The sequence below is a fragment of the Mauremys reevesii genome, linkage group 5, assembly GCF_016161935.1.
Source record: "Mauremys reevesii isolate NIE-2019 linkage group 5, ASM1616193v1, whole genome shotgun sequence".
NCBI lineage: Eukaryota > Metazoa > Chordata > Testudines > Geoemydidae > Mauremys > Mauremys reevesii.
Window position 1 is genome coordinate 63,089,033 of NC_052627.1, and position 24,489 is coordinate 63,113,521.

The 24,489-nt window shown below is 42.3% G+C and overlaps 1 protein-coding gene across 8 annotated transcripts in view; it reads left to right on the top strand.

Annotated features, from left to right (window-relative positions):
* RXFP1 (relaxin family peptide receptor 1) overlaps positions 1-24,489 on the top strand; it is an 88,149-nt gene that overhangs the window by 19,595 nt on the left and 44,065 nt on the right. For 2 of the 8 annotated variants that reach the window (XM_039541274.1, XM_039541275.1), the window contains exons 2-4: positions 1,254-1,364; positions 3,760-3,917; positions 9,165-9,320. The gene's annotated coding sequence lies outside the window, so the exon portion shown is untranslated. Of the gene's footprint in view, positions 1-1,253; positions 1,365-3,759; positions 3,918-9,164; positions 9,321-24,489 lie in introns of those variants that run through there. The other 6 variants (XM_039541280.1, XM_039541281.1, XM_039541276.1 and 3 more) reach the window with 5 other exon arrangements.

Consider the following 24,489-nt stretch of genomic DNA (forward strand, 5'->3'; position numbering starts at 1 on the left):
TCCTTCCTTAGAGGTTTTTAAGGTCCAGCTTGACAAAGCCCTGGCTGGGATGATTTAGTTGGGGATTGGTCTTGCTTTGAGCAGGGGGTTAGACTAGATGACCTCCTGAGTTCTCTTCCAACCCTGATATTCTATGATTCTAATTGCCTGTCCTGAGCACAACAATGTCAAAGGAGCAGGGGTAGGCCAGCTGTTTAAAATTCATTTTTCTATAACAAACAATTACCAGGGCATATTATGTAGATTTTGGAACTGAACCTTGTAGTGTGTGTCAGGGAGGAAGAATCTGAAGGAAAAAGGATGAAGCTAAGACGAGAACCAACTGAGGTTCCCTATTTATCTCTGGTATTTGGCTGATGCAATCCAGGCATCATAACTAAGGGAGACCCTGTTTTAATCATGTTTGCATAGGCAGCAAAAGACAGAGTAAGAGGCAAGAGAACAAAGATGTAGGCAAGAGTATAATTGTGCAGGGCCATGAATATTTAGTTGAGTATATTAGTCCTTTCTTATGTGAGATGGCATGTGCATTGCAGGCAAGATGTTTGTTCATGTCTGGGATGTCCTATGTATAAATAACGATTCATCTATTTCCCATTTACTTGATGCCAGATGTATAGAAAATACAGCTCCAAAATCCACTGTGGACATTGTGAAGAAATCCATGCAGGGTGATCACAGCTAAACTGCATGTGACTGGCTGAGCTGATACTTAAGAGGGCAATCTATATAGCATTTACACAATGTTATTGCTCTATACCATTTTATTAACAAAATATGTGGATGAAAAGTGCAAGAGAAAACCAAGTCTTGCTCTGGTATATATTTATCTTCCTCATCAAGTTCAGACATCTTTTTCTCACAGCTAAGGCCTTGAATAACTTTTCCTTCTCTACATTTTTTTCACTCCTTTCTGCTTATGTATCTAGGTTCTTATGTGTCCCTCATTACTATAGTCTCTTAGGTTTTTTTCTTCCTTCTTCTCTTTTAACTTTCTGTCTACCTGATTTCTGAGTGCACATGCAGGCTTTAGAGACACATCTGTTTATATCCACAAAATTTGTGGATAAATTTGAAGAAATCTTTGAAAATTTGGCCATTTCTGCCAAATATATTTGACATATACAGTCTTGGCCCAATTTTACACATTATGAATCTCAACTATTTGAAAATATTAATCAAAGCCATATTGATGTTCAGATTGTTAAAGTTTATTTATATGGTTCCCTGATGGTACTTCTTTTGCATTATAGGGTGTCCTGGGATTTAACAGTTCAATTTTGGGCCATAGGACTAAGAAGCAAAGGTGAGCTGTTCTATCCTGGATGGGCTGTGAATGAGAAACAACCTATAAAACAAGAGAGGTACCTTTTGAAGCTTGATATAAATATGAGATTACAAAAATAACTAATTAATTCACACTAAAAATGACAAAAATTAAATGTTTCCCTCTCTCTTGGTTTAACATCAATATGGAACAGTCCTTTGATAGCTATAATAAAGTGAACTAGAGCAGTTAATTTAATAGGATCATGCACCCTCTTGTGCAGAATTGCAAGATTAGGTAAATTAAGACAGGGTTTGGGTTTTCAACCCAAAGATATGGGCTTCCAACCAAATGAAAATGTTCATGGAAAGTGTTTGATAGCTCACCAGTTGCTCAGGCTCCAGATCCTGCAATTTACTCCATCCAGACAAACTCCAGTTGGCTAGCTGTTCACATCTTTTTGCTGGTTGTGGCTTTAGACACTCAAGTTCTGCACATATAGTACCTGACATGTTGCTTGTGTGCTGAATTCTGCACCAATAGTGGAGGTTGGTGTGGGCAAGTTGGAGCAGGCTGGAGTACAGCATTCTGAATCTGAGCCCAGAGCATCGGAGAAGGTTAATGAACAGTGCATTTATCCTCTGAATAAAACACTAATGGGGACAACAAGAAACCAAATATAAGATTATCTGAACATATCTAAGCTTTAATAAGACCTATGCTCTTAGGTATCTAAGTTGCTTTTGAAAATGGGGCTTGGGCTCCTAAATCACATAGGTGCTTTTGAAAAATGTACCCCTGATCTAGGATAAGACTGGGAATAGGAATTAAATGCCACAAAGAAATAAATGCATGATATCCAGTAAAAGGTGAATACAAAATTTGCTTCTTGTGTTTATGTAACTAGTCCGGCAAAATGATCACATATTTCAGAAGCAGCAGTACTATCTGAGCAAGCAATGCAACAGAGCTAGTGAATATTATGCAGAGTATTTCAAATGCTGCAAGGCACCAGTGTTGCATAATTAAACAATATTCTTCATTGGATTAAATATCCTTGTCACGAAATAAGAGAATTGGGTGGTTTGTTTTGAAAGTATAAATTGAAAATTAAATGCACTGACAGCAATTGTAATGTGCACTCTCAAAAAAGAGGTTGATTGTAACAAGGTGGTTGGAGCTTCTTTCTGGTAAACGAGGAGAAACTAGGAAATGGAACAGAAGAACTTGCATGAAAATTCTACAAACAGCCAGACTTGAGGGAACATTTAGGCTTTGGTTTGTGCTTTGTTGCAGCTTGATTTACCCATAAAGCCAAATCCAAGGAGATGAAATAGGTTTAGATTACATCAAAATATATGTATACTCTGGTTGTAGGAAGGTGGGAACTTTCCAGCTTCCACCATCCTTTTTGACAATTTGACTTTTAAAATATATTATTTATATGTATTAAATTTGATCAAAAGCAATATATAATAGTGTAGGCATCTATATTAAGGACCATTTGAAAACTATAGTCTTATTGCTGTAGTTACGATTGATGTGACAATTTCATTATAAGTTTACAGGAACTAAGAATTTTCAGAAAAACATTCTGAGCTGAAATTTATGCTCCTTGCTTTTGCTAAATGTTTACTTTAAAAAAAAAAAGCTTTTTAAAAAAAAAAAAAAAAAAGCTTTTTTTGCTATGGGCTCAATCCTCAACTAGGACAAATGCATTTGACATTTAATGAAATTCATTTTCAAAATAACAGTTATAGGTGATTAAAACATTTTAGTAAAGCTAATATTAAAAAAATAATGTAATACATAGATTGAGAAAAGAGTGCCTCTACATCTGGGTATAGTGCTTAGAATATCCACAAATACAGAGCTTGTTTTTAAAAGTCATATGATACATAGGGTACATAATCAACAATTACCCAAATTAGGTGATTAAATTTAAGAATACAGTTTATATATTACAATCCGAATACTCAAGTACATCTCTCATGAAGAGTTGTACAGAGAGTTGGTTGTGGAAAGCAAAATATATCAATCTCCTAAAATTTCTCTGTGTACAATCTAGTAGGCTATTCTCCAGAAATCTTTCTTTTTTCGAACACCAGTTTGAGAATGAATTGCTATTTCATGCCTGATAATTTGTACAGCTGCATGATGGTAATCAAGCATTAGACTAAGACTTTAGAATCCAAAGCTTGAGCTTGTGAAGAGGTTGCTATAAAATGTCACCCTCTGATGCTGTGAGTAAGAGATGAAAGGAGATGCTAGGAAATAAATGCATGTTACCATAGTAATAACTGAATCCTGGAGCCTTCTTGAAGAAAGTGCCTAGTTTTCTGGAATCTCTTTTATCATTTCACCCTGCAATAAGTATGGGTCATTGAGATGAATAATCTCTATAGTAAGTTAGGAGTAACAGGATAATATCCCACATAGGAAACTGTCATAAACAGACAGTTAAGGGTTAATTCCTCTTTTTACCTCTAAAGGGTTAAGAAGCTCACATAACCTGGCTGACACTTGACCAGCAGGACCAATAAGAAGATAAGATACTTTCGAAGAGGGAAAAAGTCTTTTGTCTGTTCTGTGTGTGCTTTTGCTTGAGTCAGAGATCCAGAAAACAACCATCTAACCATTGTTTAAATTAGTGAGTATTTAGATAAGAATGTGGTAGATTTCTTTATTTTTCTCTTTGTCATTTCTTTTGCAAACACAGAAGGAGAATCAAATTTGGTTTTTTTGGTAACTTTTTAAGGTTTTGCCCAGAGGGAAATCCTCTGTGTTTTGAGTCTGTTGTCTGTGAGATCATCTTGCTTTCTAATCCTTTCACCCTTTTTCTTTAATTAAAAGTCTTCTTTTAAGAACCTGATTGATTTTTCCTTGTTTTAAGATCCAAAATCCTTGGATCTGGGCTCACCAGGAAGTGGTGGGGGGAATTTTCTTGAGTCTACCCAGGAAAAAGGGTATAGAGACTTGAGGGAGGGAAATTAGTCAAATCGTGCCAGGAAAGGCGGGATAAGGACTGGGGAAAGTTGGGGAAAGGCAGAGTTCCCAAATGGCTCTCCCTCAAACTTTTTTTAAAACATTTGGTGATGGCAGCAACTGTTTTGCCTACGCTGGTAAAAATAAGCTTAGAGGTTATTCATGCAGGTCCCCACATCCGTATTCTAAAGTTCCAGTGGAGGGGATACCTTGACAGAAACCATCCAGCAATGTTAAAGATGACCGGCAAAGACAAAAATAAATATGGGGCCACTGTCCTCTTTATTTTATTTTTTTCTTCCTTATGATTTATAAAAGAGGCCTGGTGTGGGGTTGTTTTGTTTTTCACATTAGAAATTCAGGTTTTATCTGCCCTGAAAGACTCTATGGTAACTGAAAAACTAACGCAAACATTACATAAAAAAAAACCACAGGAGTTTGAAAGTTAAGTAACTGAGTGAGGAGTTTCAGAGTAGCAGCTGTGTTAGTCTGTATCCGCAAAAAAACCAGGAGTACTTGTGGCACCTTAAAGACTAACAAATTTATTTTAGCTTGAGCTTTCGTGAGCTAAAGCTCACTTCTTCGGATGCATAGAATGGAACACACAGACAGGAGATATTTATACATACAGAGAACATGAAAAGGTGGAAGTATGCATACCAACAGGCAGAGTCTAATCAATTGAGATGAGCTATCGTTAGCAGGAGGAAAAAAAACTTTTTGAAGTGATAATTAAGATGGCCCATAGAAGGTGTGAGGAGAACTTAACATAGGGAAATAGATTCAATTGGTGTAATGACCCAACCATTCCCAGTCTTTATTTAGACCACAGTTAATGGTATCTAGTTTGCATATTAATTCAAGTTCAGCAGTCTCTCTTTGGAGTCTGTTTTTGAAGTTTTTTTGTTGCAAAATTGCCACCTTCAAGTCTGTCACTGAGTGGTTATAAAGGTTGAAGTGTTCTCCCACTGGTTTTTGAATGTTATGATTCCTGATGTCAGATTTGTGTCCATTTATTCTTTTGTGTAGAGACTGTCCGGTTTGGCCAATGTACATGGCAGAGGGGCATTGCTGGCACATGATGGCCTATATCATGTTGGTAGATGTGCAGGTGTACGAGCCCCTGATGGTGTGTCTGATGTGATTAGGTCCTGTGATGGTGTCACTTGAATGGATATGTGGACAGAGCTGGCATCGGGCTTTATTGCAAGGATAATAACAGGACCTAATCACATCAGACACACCATCAGGGGCTCGTACACCTGCACATCTACCAACACTTAATGTTAATAGCTAGCTAACATTATGGGTGAAGGTTTGCTAAAGATTCAAGCAGCCCCGCCCCTTCAGTTAAGGTTTTGGAACTCAGTTAAAGTACATGGAAGCCCTCTCAGTTTTTCCATCAAACTTAGGGAAACCAAGCTTGATGTTGCTGATAGTAAACAAGTCAAGTAGAATTTATTTAAAAAGAAAACAACAAAACTTGATTATGCTTCACAGAGAAACAAAAACAGACAAGCCCATTAAAAAAATATTCCTTGCTGGTCACACAGTCTAATTAATATATAAATTGGCCTCTGCAATTGGGGAGAAGGGAGAAATTGGAGAAAAGTCAGGCTTAGACAACAGTCCTGCAAACAATCAGGCACATAATTGACTTTAAGTAAATGAGTGGTGCTAGTGGCTTCATGCATTTACAAGCATTTGCAGGACTGAGGCCTTAGTAATATGGATATGCTACTAGTCTGGCTTAAGGCCCATGTGACTGATATTTTGTATTCCTTTTTTCTGCCATGAGGTATTGCTCAGTATTACCAATAATTTGGGCAGGGAGTTTGAGTATATTGCTAAATATTACCCAAGCATGACAAAAATATCTGAAACAAGGCTGTAGTTAGTTGCAGATGAAAAGGTTTCTGTTTACATTGGAAAATGTAATCAGTGTGGTTTTTTCAATGGATAGCATGTCCTGGTGCATTGGAAAACAAGATTTATTCAGGTAATGCTAAACTGAAGACTGTTAAGACACGTGTACAGTAATACTGCCAACTATTTGAGTTGAACTACACAGACCTGGGAAACCTCTTGAGCCAGTGGAGCTTAAAGTTATTTCTGGTTTAAAATATTTACAAACCTATCTCAGTGTAGACAGTTTTAAATTAACAATAATAAAATATTTTGCCCTTTAGTATTTTCTATCTGAGAATCTCCGTGCTTTACAAACATTAATAAAGTTAGCCCTGCCTCACCAGGAGCCATAGCAAGTACTATTGTCCACGTTGTTTTACAGATAGGGAAACAGATTCTGCTAAATGACTAGATATGGTCAAAAATGTCTGTCAACATGGTTTTTCAATGGGAAATGGCTATTTGCTTAAATGATTTTTTTTTTTGTGGGAAAAAAATTTTTTGTTGTTTTTTCTATCAACTGAAAAGTGGAACCTGAAAACATTTCTTGCCAATATTTTGCTCAACTTATTAGAGATTTAAACCTCAGACACTTACATTTCAGTTGCCAAACCCTGAATAAAATTCTAAGGAAAACTTTGAAAATTATACACAAAATTTCCAGCAAGCTCCATAAGTTACTTTACTCAGGATCACACAGAAAATCTATGGCTTAGCAAGGAATAATTTCCTGGTGCTGTTCCCTAACCACCAAATCAATGTGCCCCTCTGCTTACAAATATTATTGTGTAATTATCTATCTAATAATAGAAACTCACCCTGATTTTTAACAGATAAAAACAGATTTAAAATTTTTATTAAAGCTAAAGTTAAAATAATATTATACATAGTTTGGGGAAAGAGTGTCTGTACATCTGGGTATAGCGCTTATATTATCCACAAATACAGAGCTTGGTTTTAAAATTCATATGATACATAGAGTACACAGTCAGCAAAAACCCAAAACTAGGTGAATAGATTTAACAATACAGTTTAGATATTAGAATCCGAATACTCTGGTACATCACTCATGAAAGTTGTAAGGAGATTTGGTTGTGGAAAGCAAAATATATCAATGAGTGGAAATTGTCCCTTAGTAATTGAGAATTAGGTTGGTTGTCCATTTAGAAAATACAATTCATGAGGAAAGTATTTGTTACTTTCCTGACTGCGCTTCTCATCCCTCCTGGTATTGCTGATGTCCGGTGATGTCCCTCTACCTATGTAGATGTCCCTCTACCACCTGATGGCATTCCGCCAGAGCTCATTTCTCTCCCAGACTAATCAAAGTCCCAGATGAAACACGAGACATAGTAGTCTTCTACCTGCTACTTTCCACCAGGCACTTCCACTCTAGGGATCTACCCTTGCTTTGCTCCCAACCTGTCTGGACCTCCCAGAGCAAGCAGCATCATTCTGTCTCTCTCCCTTTGGCTGAGCTTGCCCAACCTTTTTATAATAACCCTATGACCTCTCCCCAGATGGACCCAATAACAGACCAGATCCTCTGATCCCTATTCAGTCAGGACCAGCAGGGAGGGTGATTGACCTGTTACGGGTGAGACTGAGCCTAACTCCTCTTAAAGAGCCAGCTAGCCTCTAACAGTGCCTATCTGCACCTTTAGGTGCCTCAGTACCTTTGAAAATCTGGCTCTGTGTGCCACGTTGAAATCAATGGGAGCTTGACTTCAATGAGCACAGGATCAACCACTATAATAGAGGACTCTGCCAATTTGAAGCACCAGACTATATGTTTGAAATATATATGTAAAGTTAAGAGAAGGATCTTTTGCGCCTTATTTTCCCTGGGAGACTCTCCCTTATCTTTTTAGCTACCACTGAAGTTTCCCTTGTATGTGGTCCTTACAGAACAAAACACCAGAGCACACTCTCACTTTCCATTAACTAAAACTCCTTCTACCACAAGTACTCAGCTAACTAATGAAAAGTGAATCAATTTAGTGCTATTATTTATATACAGGACACAATATTGTTTCTTAACATTATGTAGAATTTCTATGTTCCTCAGTTTTCTGGGTGAGTTTTTCTAGTGATGTTATTGGTTTGCCTGGAACACTTGCATAGTTTGTCTTTTCCTGATTTTACTTTTGCTATCTGTGGATAACATGGGGAAGATCTGTATTTTTTTTATTAATATTATTTGTACTTCAGTTTATCTGCTTGATATCATTCTGTCTAATTACATGGAGTTAACTCACAAGGGTCTGTTAGGAAGAACAATCAGCCACTAAAATAATGGTCAGAGATAAGACATCTCTGGATAAACAACTTGAAGAGAGGTAAAGAATTACTGATTGGGCCATTAATTGGGAAGGTGCTGCATCCAGGCAACACAGCTGATTTGCCAGGGCTGGGGGCCTACAATCCAAAGGGAACTAAACAGTTTACACCTTTCAAATACTATATTTATATCACCTCTTATTTATCATTTAGCCAAGCCATGTCATTGTCCTGTTCTTTTGATATTTTTGCTCTCTTATCATTTGTCTATAATAATCACTTTTTACCTGGTATAAATTCGATAAAACACGTCTGATGTACATCTTTAATTTATTTCTACTGGATCAGAAGTTCCAGCATAAATTAATGCTTTCCATATCTACACAGCTCATTTGGTATATTGCTACAACAAATTAATGTCCAGCACAACAGGAGACCATCCTTTTAGGTCAGGGCTCTAGGACACTTTGCTTGTACTCTTTCTAGTGTTTTCAGTATGCCCTAGGATGTGGGGGGAAGAAATTACTCTGTAATTTTAGGTACCTTGTGACACATGAATATTTTCTCCTCTGTTAACATTGGTGATACAGTGTTATAATTACACACAAGGCAAACTAATATGTATAGTAATTTGGAGGTTCACATTCAAATGCAACTGAGTGATTCAGCTAAGGAGAAAACATAAGTGTGAAAAAAGCATATTCTTTCTTTTGTTTTTTATTAGTTATCCATTGTACTTCAGAAAATCAGGATTCTGGACATGAAGTCATATGCCCTCTGGGATATTTCCCTTGTGGCAATATAACAAAGTGTTTGCCTCAACTTCTTCACTGTAATGGTGTGGATGACTGTGGGAACCAGGCTGATGAAGACAACTGCGGTAAGCTAATAAAGACTTTTTTTTTATTCATTTCTAGTACATATACCCCGAGGGCCACTTTTCAGTGAAACATAAATACTGTTCAGGCTAAATAAATAGTCAAAGTTAATGGAACTGTAGAAAAATTAAATATATTGTAGATGAGAACAGCATAGATATTTGCTTATGAAAATACAGCCAACTCATCGCTCATTTGCTAGGAAGAGAAGCAAATCTTTGTTTGTCTGTCTTGATGTATTTTCCAGTTTTATCTTCTGATTTGAACTTTTGATACAAAAAGCAAAGATAATTATGAAATAGCTATGATAACACCACAAGATTTATAATAAAGATCAAGTAACTTAAATTTAGCTTAGCCCTACACTATAGTCTTATAGTATAAACATCCAGAGGAAAGAATACACACAAACACACTCCCACTACATACACAATACATAGCATAAAATTACATTGCAAGCAAGAGAGCCATGCTGACAGTGTACATGAACAGGACTACAGAACTGAAGGATTCATAAGATCCATTCTTCTTTTCTCAAATACATTTACTCAGAATTTGTAGGTCAACGTATATAATTGTAGAGTAAAATCTGGAAGGTTCTTTGGTAATGCATATAGAAACTGTGGGACAGCCTGCCTTATTCACATCCTGAGGTTATTAAGGCAAGCTTACCAGGAGCATACAGTGTCCGCTCGGATGTAGTGTGATCAGGATCCAGAGTGCAAAATCATTGCAGTAATTTATGTAAAATTGTCTCTCTTCCCGCTGCCCTTCTGCATAATCTTCACTTTCTTCCTCAGGAGGACCCTGTGGAGGCTACTGTTTTCCTGGGCTTATAGAATATGGAACAGTCTGCAGGTGCTTAGGAGGCCTCAGGTGGCTGGAGATCACTTAGTTCATTGTAAGACACTCAACTGAGTGATCAGCTGGGTTGCTTTGCCCCTATCTGATTTTCTTGGGTGCGTATTCCTATCCTTAACAGCCAGAAATGATGCTTCTAGGCAAGGTCATTTGGCCCCATCACTGTCTGCCTAATTTTCACTCAATCAGCCAGGGAGCATCCACTCCGCCATGCATGAATGTCACTCTCCTGCATCTCCCACTGCTGTGCATGGCAGTGGAAGCAAAGTCACAGGGCCTAATACTGATCTGGATCATACTGACATAAATCAGGATGAACTCTAGTAAAGTCAATGCAGTTATATCATGGTAAAACTGGGGTAAGTGAGATGATAATCTGGCCACAGATTCCCCTTTGAGGGTAGTTGGCAGTGCTGTGAAGCTGCTTCTGAGTAAGGCTATCCTCATGGGGATTCTGCTCGTGCTCCGTAAGCATAGAGCCTAGTCATGCCATGGAGCTCTGGCTGGATCACATGCTCACTAAGTAGCTTGGGCAGAAATTAAAGGGCAAAAAAAAAACCTATTAAATCATTTCTCCTCCCCAGTGATGGTATAGAATGATTCCTTCAGTATATTTTGAATGCTTTGGGAGAGGTTCAGTGTTTCTTGCCTTAAATATTATTTTATGCTGCTTGGCCTCATTGCAGTATAAGGCGATTATACATGCTGTACCTAGGTATTAGTGACATTAGTGATCAGTGAATAATGTCAATTAAAAACAGGGGCGGCTCTAGGGATTTTGCCGCCCCAAGTACGGCAGGCAGGCTGCCTCTGGCAGCTTGCCTGAGGAGGGTCCGCTGGTCCCGCGGCTTCGGTGGACTTCCCGCAGGCACGCCTGTGGGAGGTCCACTGCCGTGGGACCAGCGGACTCTCCACAGGCAAGCCGCTGAGGGCAGCCTGCCTGCCGCCCTCGCAGCGACGGCAGAGTGCCCCCTGCAGCTTGCCACCCCAAGCACGTGCTTGGCGTGCTGGGGCCTGGAGCCACCCCTGATTAAAAAATAAAGTGAGAAAGCAATTGGTTCAGATTTTTTACCTGAAACTCAAATTAGACTCCTTGCTGAAGCTTAAGAAAATTCAGATGACTTTTTTTTTTTTTTTTGGCCTTCAGTTTGCCTTCTTCATGCTACTCTGAAACTCTCACTCTATCATGGAAAAAGTTGTCCCTGTGATATTTCCTGGTGCGCCTTGGACAGGCAAAGTCCTGAAAAACTCACAAAAATACCATCCCAGTTTTACAGACCCAAAAATTTCAGATAATTTCGGTAACCTTTCAGTCAACATTAACCAAACAAAACCACTGAACCTTTTTAGGTGCACCCATCACTTAGTTATCAGTAGGACTGACTTCTGTAGTGAAGTACTCTGACAATGGTTTGATTCATTGGAGAGGTAAAATTTTTTGCCTAGTTAATGTCACTTTGCAGAATGTTATTGTGAATAAAAAGTGAGTTGGAGTATGCAAATAGAGAAGTTTGTAAAAAAAAAAAAAAAAAAAAAAAAAGGAAGTTTTTAATTTAACAAATATTCTTGGCCTTGCTACAAGGACTAGGCTATCAAGAGAAGTGGTGGATTCTCCATTCTTTATGTCTTCAATAAAGATTGGATGTCTTTCTGGAAGATATTCTCTAGTCAAACACAAGTTATTGGGCTCAGTACAGAGGTAATTAGGTGAGGTCAAACTAGATGATTTCTGGTCTTAAAGTCTGTGAATCTATGACAAAAACTAACTCATCTATCCTATGTGTGAGTATTTGTGTGTGCGTGTGGGAGAGATTTGTATTTTCTCCCCAAATGTGCATACATGCAGTTCACTAACAACTGTGATGTCTTGCTGTATGTGGCCACAAATCATTGGTTTAAAAAATGGGAGCTAGTCAGTACAGTGGATAGTGTGCCTTCAGACCCTGGACATCTGTACTGAAATCCTATTCACAATTGAAAATAAATTTGATCTCAGCATAGTCCACACAGCTCTGCAGCATTTGATATGATGGAAACCTTCTGCTTAAGTGAGACTCCAGGATTAGAATAATAAGGGTGCTTGGGGTCAGGTCTAGGGTGTTGTGGTGAGGTGTTTACCCCACACAGGCTCTGAAAGCATTAGTATGGGCCATCACCTGGCTACACTACCTGGCTGAAATTGGAGAGTAGGCCAGGCTTAATTAAAGATGAGTCCCAGCTGGGAAAGGAACTGAGTGATAAGTTTAAAAAGAGGAAGTTTGGCACACAAGGGGGCTCTGAAGAGCTCTGCAGTCACTCTCTGGGATGGGAGTGTCAAGGAGAAAGCTTAGAGGCAAAGTTGGACCTGGGATCCTCTTGTAAGTAGAATAGCCTGGCAAGAAGCCAGGAGAATATAGAGCAGCCACTGGGGTAGAGAAGGCAGGCTCTTGTGGTAAAACCTACTAATCTGGATTTCAGAGCCCTGGCAGTGCTCAACTGAGAGGGATGAAAGTTTAAGCCTGAGGGAGGGCAGAAGGGGGGTTATATTTGTACTTTTAGTTTGGGATTTTGTTGAAGGGGGGATTCCAGGGGACAGCCCCAAGAAGCCTAACCCTGAGAGAAAGATGAACCTAGAATAGTTGTGGGGAGAAGGCCTAAAAGAGAGGCTACAGTAAGGAGTCTGACGGAGCAGACCTTGACTCTCTAGTCCAGTGGTTCGCAAACTGTTGTACTGGTGACCTCTTTCACATAGCAAGTCTCTGAGTACGACCCCCTTATAAATTAAAAACATTTGTTTATATGTTTAACATCATTATAAATGCTGGAGGCAAAGCAGGGTTTGGGGTGGAGGCTGACAGCTTGCAACCCCCCATGTAATAACCTCACAACTCCCTGAGGGGTCCCAACCCCAGTTTGAGAACCCCTGCTCTAGTCCTTAAACTGGAACCCAGTGTAAAGCATGGGCCTAGTGTTCTTAACAGCCACTGGTGAGGTGGTATGAGGCCAGAGAAGGGACAAGGATGACAGGGAGCCCTGAGAGAAGAGTAAGAGCATCATGGGGCCCAGAGTCAGGGCTGAAAACCTTTGTGAGGACACTGGACTGTTTGTTGAACTTTCTGTTATCCTTTAGGGTGTGGAACCAAAATGTGGCCTAGACAGAGGGTTGAGTCACAATGAGAGAGACTTCCACAGGGCTGGAGTGACCATTAGCAGCAGGTGCTAGAGAGGAAGGAGCCTGCTACACCATGCTCAGCCACAAGGAGGTGCTCTAGTGATGAGTCCATTCTTCTACAGGTGTTTTAGTAGACTTGTGTGAGAGAATCTTGCATAGGATGTGTTTGTACTGTGCCTGGTCTCAAGACAGACTGTGATGGGGCGTTCACCCCACACCAGCCCTGAAAGGGTTAAGGAGGCTGAGAAAATGGCAGTTAGTGTGATAGACCCCATATGAGGGGATTAGGCTGGAGGAACAACTCCTGACTGGATGATGAAGCTCACTTGAGCAGGTGTAGGCTGAGCTAATATAAAGCCAGGAAGTTGACAATGGAAAGGGCTGCAGTGAAGTCTGCAGCTACCCTCTGTGTATTAGAGAGAGAAGGAGGGAACCCACGGTGAGTAGGAGCCTGGCCCTGAGGTAAGGGCCTACCCTGAAAACGGAAGGGTGGAGAAGAGAGCCTGTGAGGAGGTGAGTAGGAAGCAGCCTAGGAAGTGAGCAGCACTGAACAGACCTTGGTCACATGTTGTAGAGTCCCTGGGTTAGAACTCGGATACTGGGTGGGCCCGGGTTCCCTCACTAGCCACTGACAGAGTGGCATTTCCTGAACATTGGGTCTAGTGAGACTCTATACCCTGGAAGGGGAAAACACACAGTGACCTGGCTGGAGGGCCAAGTCATGAAGAGGAAGTGGGATACCGGGAGGAAACACAAGGTGGAGGGTGCAACGGGGAGGCCTCCGGATTCATACTGAGAAAGCAGGGTAATCAGCTAGTTATCTTAGGTGCCTGTACACGAACGCAAGAACCCTGGGAAACAAGCAGGAAGAATTGGAAGTCCTGGCACAGTCAAGGAACTATGATGTGATTGGAATAACAGAGACTTGGTGGGGCAACTCACATGACTAGAGCACCGTCATGGATGGGTATAAACTGTTCAGGAAAGACAGATGGGGGAGAAAAGCTGGAGGAATTGCACTGTATGTAAGAGAGCAGTATGTTTGCTTGGCGGTCCACTCTGAAACTGGAGAAAAGCCTGTTGAGAGTCTTTGGGTTAAGTTTAGAGGTGAGAGCAACAAGGGTGATGTCGTGGTGGGCGTCTGCTATAGACCACCAGACCAGGAGGATAAGGTAGATGAGGCTTTCTTCAGACAACTAACAGAAGTTTCCAAATCACAAGGCCTGATTCTCATGGGGACTTCAATCACCTTGACATCTCCTGGTAGAGCAATACAGCAGTGCACAGACAATACAGGAAGTTTTTTTGAGAGTGTTGGGGACAACTTCCTGGTGTCATAGGTGGCAGGTTTATATAAATTTTTGGTGGTGCCCAAAATGGTGGTGCCCCCCGCCCCCCGCTCTCACCCTGTAAGCCGATATAAAATGAAGCTACAACACGTTGGCACCACAAGATTACAAGGGTCAATTAAAAGTGGAAAGTCAGAAGCAGCACTTGCCTGCTTCAATATACGGTATTAAATTTTGTTGCATCTGTTGTGACAAAGTGGGAATGTTCTTAATGTTTTCTCTGAATACTGTGTGGATGCCTCAGTTTCCCCTTCAAGGTGCCAACTGAAGGTGTTGGGGACAAAGAGATCAGGTGGCCTCCTTGTCCGGAAGAGACACAAAGGCCAGAGGAGGGAGTGTCAGTTTGGAGCTGGCTGGGGAGAGGCCCAGAACTTGGGTCTAGGCTCCCCACCCTCCAAGATGGACCTGACTGAGGGGTCCTGTTTTCTGTACCTACAAGCTCTGTTTTAGACTATGATCCTGTCGTCTAATAAACCTTCTGTTTTACCGGCTGGCTGAGAGTCACGTCTGACTGCAGAGTTGGGGTGCAGGGACCTCAGGTTGCCCCAGGACCTGCCTGGGCAGACTCGCTGTGGAAAGCGCACGGTGTGGAAGGGCATGCTGAATGCTCTGAGGTCAGACCCAGGAAGGTGTAAGTTTCTTGCCCTGGAGACAGTCTGCTCAGAGAGAGGAGGCTCCCCCAGAGTCCTGACTGGCTTTGAATGGAGTAGTTCCAAAGCATCCCAGCATCCCCTTCCACACCATGCGCTTCCCGGAAGTCCACACAGGCACTGACACTCCCTCCTCTGGCCTTTGTCTCTTTTCCAGGAATTAGGAGGCCACCTGATCTCTTTGTTCTCCAACACCTTCAGTTGGCACCTTGCAGGAGAGCGGCCCAGGCCATCAATTGCCTGGAGACAGGGTTTTGGCCGTTCTCTGTGCAGACGGCATCACACTGGCACTCTAGGGCTCTACAACAATCACACCCCCTTATCCCACCATCTAGATCCTTGAGAAATGCATAGGGGAAACTGAGGCACCCACACAGTAGTCAGAGAAAACATTAAGAACATTCCCACTTTGTAACACCTGTATACTTTAAAGGGTGTAAAATAATCAAGTATTGTGCTAAACACAATGACACTCCAAACTGACCACCAAATTTAAGTTGCACGTTTTTCCCCTCGGGTGAGGGCTCTGGGGTGGGATGAGGGGTTCACAGTGCAGGAGGGTGCTCAGGGTTGGGGTGCTGGGGGTGCAGGCTCTGGGGTGGGGCAGGGGATAAAGAATTTGTGGTGCAGACAGGCTGCCCCAGGACTAGGGCCAGAGAGGACTCCCCCGCCCCTCCTTACCGGCAGCAGCAAGCTCCAGGGGAGGGACCCGTCCTCTCCCCCCTCTTCCCCCACAGTACACTCACTCTGCACCACAGTCACTGCACATGCTCCTAGGGACTCTCTTAGGTCCAGAAAGCCCACTCGCCTCCCCTATGGTGGGTACCGGGGCAGGGGGTTGCCATCATGTGTGGTCTCCTCACCCCTACTGCTGCCCCTGGGTGCCAGGGGGGGCGGGGAAGAGAGCTCCCAAGCACCTGTGTGCCTCCTTCCTCCTCCTCTCTCCCTCTTCCCCTCCCCCGGTGCTCCAAGAGGCTGCCTGCTGCTGATCTCTATAGCCTTAGGCAAAAGCAGCACAAACAAGGGAGAGAAGCACTGGCTGTTTTCTTTCAGGCAGGGAAGCTCCGAGACGGGGGCAGGGGAGAAACCCAGCTCCAAATATTGGTGGAGCACAGCCCTCAGCCTTGAATATTCCTGGTGCTTAAGCACCTCGAGCCCATATAAGCTGCCGCCCCTGCCTGGTGTAAGTGCTGGAGGAAACAACTAGGGGCCATGCTCCTCTTGACCTGCTGCTCACAAACAGGGAAGAATTGGTAGGGGAAGTAGAAGTGGGTGGCAACTGTGACCATGAAATGGTCGAGTTCAGGATCCTGACAAAAGGAAGAAAGGAGAGCAGCAGAATACGGACTGTGGACTTCAGAAAAGCAGACTTTGACTCCTCACAGAACTGATGGGCAGGATCCCCTGGGAGGCTAATATGAGGGGAAGGAGTCTAGGGGAGCTGGCTGTATTTTAAAGAAGCCTTACTGAGGGCACAGGAACAAACCATCCCGATGTGCAGAAAGAATAGCCAATATGGCAGGAGACCAGCTTGGCTTAACAGAGAAATCTTTGGTGAGTTTAAACACAAAAAGGAAGCTTACAAGAAGTGGAAATGGACAGATGACTAGGGAGGAGTATAAAAATATTACTCGAGCATGCAGGGCTGTAATCAGGAAGGCTAAGGCACAACTGGAGTTGTAGCTAGCAAGGGGATGTGAAGGGTAACAAGAAGAATTTTCTACAGGTATGTTAGGAACAAGAAGAAGGTCAGGGAAAGTGTGGGACCCTTACCGAATGGGGGAGGCAACCTAGTGACAGATGATGTGGAAAAATCTGAAGTACTCGGTGCTTTTTTTGCCTTGGTCTTCGCAGACAAGGTCAGCTCCCAGACTGCAGCACTGGGCAGCACAGTATGAAGAAGAGGTGAGCAGCCTTCAGTGGTGAAATAACAGGTTACAAACTATTTAGAAAAGCTGGACATGCACAAGTCCATGGGGCCAGATGCAGTGCATCTGAGGGTGCTGAGGGAGTTGGCTGATGTGACTGCAGAGCCATTGGCCATTATCTTTGAAAACTCATGGCGATTGGGGGAGGTCACAGACGATTGGAAAAAGGTAAATATAGTGCCCATCTTTAAAAAAGGGAAGAAGGAGAATCCAGGGAACTACAGACTGGTCAACCTCACCTCAGTCCCTGGAAAAATCATGGAGCAGGTCCTCAAGGAATCCATTTTGAAGCACTTGAAAGAGAGGAAGGTGATCAGGAAAAGTCTGATTGCCTTCTATGATGAGATAACTGGCTCTGTGGATATGGGGAAAGCGGTGGACGTGACATTATATCTTGACTTTAGCAAAGCTTTTGATATGGTCTACCACAATATTCTTGCCAGCACGTTAAAGAAGTATGGATTGGATGAATGGACTATAAGGTGGATAGAAAGCTGGCTAGATTGTCGTGCTCAATGGGTAGTGATCAACGGCTCAATGTCTAGTTGGCACCCGGTATCAAGCAGAGTGACCCAGGGTTCGGTCCGAGGATCAGTTTTATTCAGCATCTTCATTAATTATCTGGATGATGGGATGGATTGCACCCTAAGCAAGTTTGCAAATCACTAAGCTAGGGGGAGAGGTAGATATGCTGGAGGGTAGCAATAGGGTCCAGAGTGACCTAGATAAATTGGAGGATTGAGCCAAAAGAAATCTGATGAGGTTCAGCAAGGACAAGTGCAGGGTCCTGCACTTAGGACGGAAGAATCCCATGCACTGCTACAGGCTGGGGACTGACTGGCTAAGCGGCAGTTCTGCAGAAAAGGACTTGGGGATTACAGTGGACGAGAAGCTGGATATGAGTCAACAGTGTTCCCTTGTTGCCAAGAAGGCTAACGGCATATTGTAGGAGCATTGCCGGCAGATCAAGAAAGTGATTATTCCCCTGTATTCGGCACTGGTGAGGCCACATCTGGTATTGCATCCAGTTTTGGGCCCCCCACTACAGAAGGGATGTGGACAAATTGGAGAGAGTCCAGCAGAGGGCAGTAGGAGCTGGGGCACATGACTTATGAGGAGAGACTTAGGAACTGAGCTTATTTAGTCTGCAGAAAAGAAGAGTGAAGGGGGATTTGATAGCAGCCTTCAACTACCTGAAGGGGGGATTCCAAAGAGGATGGATCTAGGCTGTTCTCAGTGGTGGCAGATGAGAACAAGGAGAAATGGTCTCAAGTTGCAGTGGGGGAGGTCTAGGTTGGATATTAGGGAAAACTATTTCACTAGAAGGCTGGTGAAGCACTGGAACGGGTTACCTAGGGAGGTGGTGGAATCTCCATCCTTAGAGGTTTTTAAGGCCCAGAATGACAAAGCCCTGGCTGGGATGATTTAGTTGGGGTTGGTCCTGCTTTTAGCAGGGGATTGGACTAGATGACCTTCTGGGGTCTCTTCCCACCCTAATCTTCTATGATTTTATGATTCCTGGAGTGAAAGAGGGGCTACAGAGTGAGAGAAAACAATGGGAGGAGAAACTACAGGGGGAGGCATTGGCCCTTCAAGGGAGCTAATCCCCAGAGCAGCCAAGATGAGGTGCCACCTGCAGTGAATGAGAACCCAATAACATAGTGCTATTAGTTTCTTACATACAGGAGGATGAAATTCACTCAAAATTTAAACAAATAAATAAAAAGTCATTTCCAAAAGGCTAAAAATAGAAATATTGTTTGAACATGACATGCCCTGTACCTTCCACCACATGGACTGCAGACTTAAAAATTAATATATGCTCTGAAGAACTCAGTTATGAGAACCAGCATAGCAAAAAAAAAATCTTTAACAGGAAGAACAATATGAATACTGATACAAGATGTTCCCTGCACTGTAGACAAGACAGGTGGTGTGAAGACATTTCACTATCATCAAATGAAATTAATAGGTAGCAGGTTTTTAAAAAAACCACAAGAAAGTATTTCTTCACGCAATGCACCCTGAACCTCTGGAACTCCTTGCCAGAGGGTGTTGTGAAGACCAATACTATAACAGGCTTCAAAGGGAGTTAGATAGCCATTGATTAACCTATCTTCCATGAATCTATTAGCCAGGATGGGCAGGAATGGTGTCCCTAGCCTCTGTTTGCCAGAAGCTGGGATTGGGTGACAGGGCCTGGATCAATTGATGATAACCTGTCCATTCATTCACTTTGGGCACCTGCCATTGGCCACTGTCAGAGGACAGGATACTGGGCTTGATGGAACTTTGGTCTGACACTGTATGGCCATTCTTATGTTCTTATCATAGAATCAGAGAATATTAGGGTTGGAAGAGACCTCAGAAGGTCATCTAGTCCAACCCCTGCTCAAAACAGGACCAACCCTAACTAAATCATCCCAGCCAGGACTTTGTCAATCCAGACCTTAAAAACCTCTAAAGATGGAGATTCCACCATCTCTCTAGAAAACCCATTCCACTGCTTCACCACTCTCCTACTGAAAGTGTTTCCTAATATCCAACCTAAACCTCCCACACTGCAACTTGAGACCATTACTTATTGTTCTGTCATCTGCCAGCACTGAGAACAGCCTCCATCCATCAAACTGACTCAAGAATAATTGGCATCCTATAGGCACTCTCAGCAAAGAGGCCAATGATTAAATGATTGAGTGTGAACTTTTCTTTCACCCTTAGAGGTGAGACACTCAGAGATGAACTTTCAGAGCTAATGCATATTGATGATGAAGTGTAAGGCAACTGTGGGTAGATAAAGAAATCCAGAGTTATCAACTTGGCACCTTTCATGAACATTAAATTCACTTTAAAACAATTAAAGAAGCAGCAACATTTCCTGATGGGTCAGAACAAAGGAACATGGGGTATTTTTGTAGAAAATCTGTTCTCCTATTTCATCAAAACAAGTTCCTCACCAGACACTCCAAGCCAGGGGACCAACTGAGACACACAGGGCTGTCCCTAGGGGGGTGAGGTGCCTGGGACATAGGCCCCGAGTTTCTATCTGCCGGGGGATGCTCCGCCCAGGCTCTGCCCCCACTCCACCCCTTCCCCCAAAGCCCCACCCCCAGCCCACCTTTTCCCATCCCCACCCCGCCTCTTCCCTGCCCAGTTCTGACCCCTCTCCCAAGCACAGTGTGCCCTCGCTCCACCCCCCCAGTGCCTCCAGACGAAATAGCTGACCAGTGGTAGGCACTGGGAGGGAGGGAGAGGTTGGTGGGGGGGGCTCCTCTTCCCCCATCTACCCGCCTGCCCCGCCTCCCGTTTCACCTCTCCATCCACCTCCTCATGAAGCGCAGGGTCCCCCAAAGCACTGGGCCTGGGGCAGTCGCCCTGATTGGCTGTATCCTAGGGCATCTCTGGAGACACATTCTAGCAAAAATCTTTAATTACAGAGGAAAAAGAACACACATTACAGCTTGCAGTTGACAAAGAACATTCATTGTCAAAGAGAAAAGATTAATCTTGTTTAATGTTTCAGCATGGTTCTGACCAGATATTAACTGTAATTCTGGTAAGCCAAAGTAGCAGCATGTAAGCTACCATGATACATAGATAATAGTTGGGCAGGCTGCATATAAAATAGAAAAGGCAGCGAGGATTGACTTCAGAGACCCTGAATAGCTGTCTGCATTCATGCATTCACAGAACTTAGAGGTAGATGAATTAGAAGACCTGTAAAAAGCATGAGAGCTTTAGGAAGCACGCATTTTTCAGGGATGGGAGATGGAAAGGGTTATCATATCCTTTAGTACTAATCTTAAATCAGGCCAGTAAATTTAGAATCAAAATCTTGGTCAGCTCCAATTATCATGTCTCATATGGCTGAATAGCTCCATATGCTCAATGTGAAGAGGGTTAATAAACAAACCTAAAACTAGTCTATCCACGCTATAAGGTTTTGATAAGCTGGGGACTCACTATCCATGCAAACATATATCCGTTGATCAGTAACCATGTCATGATAGGATTGGCGATCTAAAGCCAGTCCAGGATGTAACCAGAAGGACAAAATGATAATACTGGTTCCCAGGGGCGGCTCTAGGCATTTTGCCGCCCCAAGCACGGCAGGCAGGCTCCCTTTGGCGGCGTGCCTGTGGAGGGTCTGCTGGTCCCGCGGCTTAGGTGGACCTCCCGCAGGCGTGCCTGCAGGAGGTCCTCTGAAGCTGCGGGACCAGCAGACCCTCCACAGGCATGCCTGTGGGAGGTCCGCCGAAGCCGGGGGACCACCGGACCCTCCACAGGCAAGCCGCTGAAGGCAAGTCACTTGGCGTGCTGGGGCCTGGAGCCGCCCCTACTGGTTCCTGCATTGCATAGTTTCTGTTTTGCATTTCCTTTCTCTTCTTTTTTTATTTTCCTTTTAGTTGTTTGTAACTTCTGGCCTATGGTCATGTATGCATTGGAATCAGAAGTATAGTTATTGCCAGCAAGGTTCTAGCTTAAGTCCTTTTGCTAGTGGGGACAGGAATTTTTTTAATCTATAGTTTATAAAACAGTGCTCTAGACTCAATCAGATCTGAGACAGATTTGAATTGATGACTGTGCCTGGGTGCCTGGGATGGGCCACACTGAGAATGCCACCCTCAGGGCAGACTGTAAGAAACAGGGCAGACAATCCCCCAAAACTGGTGGTTCATTCTATAATTAGATTCACCAACCCAAAGAGCTTCTGTAGCACCACATTGGTTAACAAGAAGCCAAACACAGTCCTCTTTCAGCATTCCAGCCTTTGGCTCCCATCCCAAACTGATCTAATATAGTGAGAAGTTACTGAAAACCCTTTTCACCATACTTAAAGTTCCACCAGTCCCAAAGGATCTGACACTTACCATCAGGTCAATATATATTTCAGATCTTACACAAATATCATGCTGTCAGCCAGTCATTCATAAACTAACTAAAGTTTTATTAATAAAAGAAAAGAAGAGAGGTATTGAATGATTAAGGAATCATATACATACAAGTGATTTTCAGTGTTTATAGATCGGGATCATAGCAGTGATATTATATCTACTGGCTTGCAAAAGTCTCTTTGGAATTATCCCAACCGGTCAGAATCCAAAAGCAGATTAGATGTAAAGTCTGTTAGAGTCTTTCCATGTATTTTCCAGGGTATGCCAAATAACTACTTAGAAGATCTCACTCCCATGGCTTAAACTTTCCCTATTTAAAGTTCAGCAGACTAGAGATGAAAGGATCAGGCCCAGGGTTTCTCTTTATAGCTAAAGCAGGTTTTTCAAGTGCCTTGAGCAAAGCATATGACTGAGAATTCTTCTTTGTTGAGCATGCACTGTTCGATAACCTTGAAGTTAACGTTCTCTTTACTATGCATACAAAGGTAATCCAGTTACATTGATTATCATAAGGCAACTGCTGGTGATACATTATAACATAGATAAACTGAAGACAATATATATAATATTGTTAATTTAATGCAGTGTCTCACATCTTTGATTTTAGGATTGACTAAACCCAGTCGCATACATAATATAAAGGCAATTAAGACATAAAAAGTGAATTAGCATTTACAAGCTAATTTGTTTACATTGTTAAACCTCTAACATGATACAGGTACACAGACAAATATTTACCATCTGCCCTTGATTTCTGTTACTACAAATGTGTGGGTTTGTGATTGCTGGTCTAGTATATCTCTTTGAAATTCATATACAAGTGAATTGTCCTGATACAATTGTAATGCCTCTTGTTAAAAGTTGTTAGGGTCATACACAGGTTGGTTGGTCTGCCAGTGTCACAATGACAGAGGTGAAAAGTTCCATATCCCCCTTATTAATCTGCTGAGCCACGCACTCCCACCTCTCCCAATAACATGTACTTTAAAAATCTTGTATAAATAAAATAAGTGATTTAAAACAGAGGATTTAATACAGGGCTGTATAGGGTGACCAGTTGTCCCAATTTTATAGGGACAGCCCCAATTTTTGGGTCTTGTTCTTATATAGGCTCCTATTTCCCCCCACCCCCATCCCGATTTTTCACGCTTGCTGTCTGGTCACCCTAGGGTTGTATATGAAGAATTTGTAGGTGAATCAGCTGAAAGTTACCACTTACACAATCTCTGTTTAGGTTACAAAACTATATTGAAATACAGTGTGGAAGTAGAATAAACCTCTTTGATGTTTCAGGGATTATGGTTTGGCCAATGGGCTCAGTCTCTCAGATTTCTTTCCCTTTCTGAAGGGTGTGAACAGAAGCTTGAAAGATGATGATGTAAATGGATCTGACTATAAACATTTAACATTTTTTTTCTTATGTGACATGCTTGTTTGCTATGTTTCCAGAATGGTAAATGAAAACTAACAGACAGGGCTGACTCCCAGTTTTTTGCTGCCCCAAGCAAAAAAAAAGGGGGGCGGGGATGGAATGCCGCCGCCAAAGGAAAAAATAAAAAAGGTGCCTTGAAAAGTGCCACCCCAAAGGGCTGGAGTGCTGCCCCTTGAAAAGTGGCACCCCAAGCACATGCTTGGAACGCTGGTGCCTAGAGCCGGTCCTGCTAACAGAAGGCCATCTCTCTTTGGGGACGAAGGAGAAAAGCACACAAATAGAAATATTTTCAAGTAAACTTTTTCAATCGAAAAATATCATTCCATTGAAACTGAAATATTTTGGTTTTGGTTTTTGATGGAATGTTTTCTGAAGTTCAGGGTGGACTCCCTGACCAATTCCACAGAGATTAATTGAAAACCTGACATTTTCAATTTAAAGACAGACGTTTAATCAAAATGATGTTTCTCAGCAACTTTCAAAAGTATTATTTTTCTTGTTGAAATGTGGAACAAGAGCAAACTTCAAAAATCTCAAAATTCTTTGTGAAAAGACTCACCGGTCCCCAGCCAGCTCTACACAAAAGCTCTCCTCCACTACACTGGAACATTAAGAGCCTCTTCCAGTTACTTTCATATCCCCTCTTATGGGGGAATGATACCAATTATTTTTTTAATAATATATGATCAGATATTAGTCATCCAAATAAAGGACAAATAATGCTGCCTTAAGCTGAATATTGCACAGGTAGGGTTGCCAATTTTAGTTGTCTCTATTCCTGGAGATTTCATCAAATAACATAATCTTTAATTAAAGATTAATTTTTAGTTTCTGGAGACTCCCAGACAATCCTGCAGGATTGGCAACCAAACAAAAAGGAGGTCATGTCCAGGGAAACCTGGAGG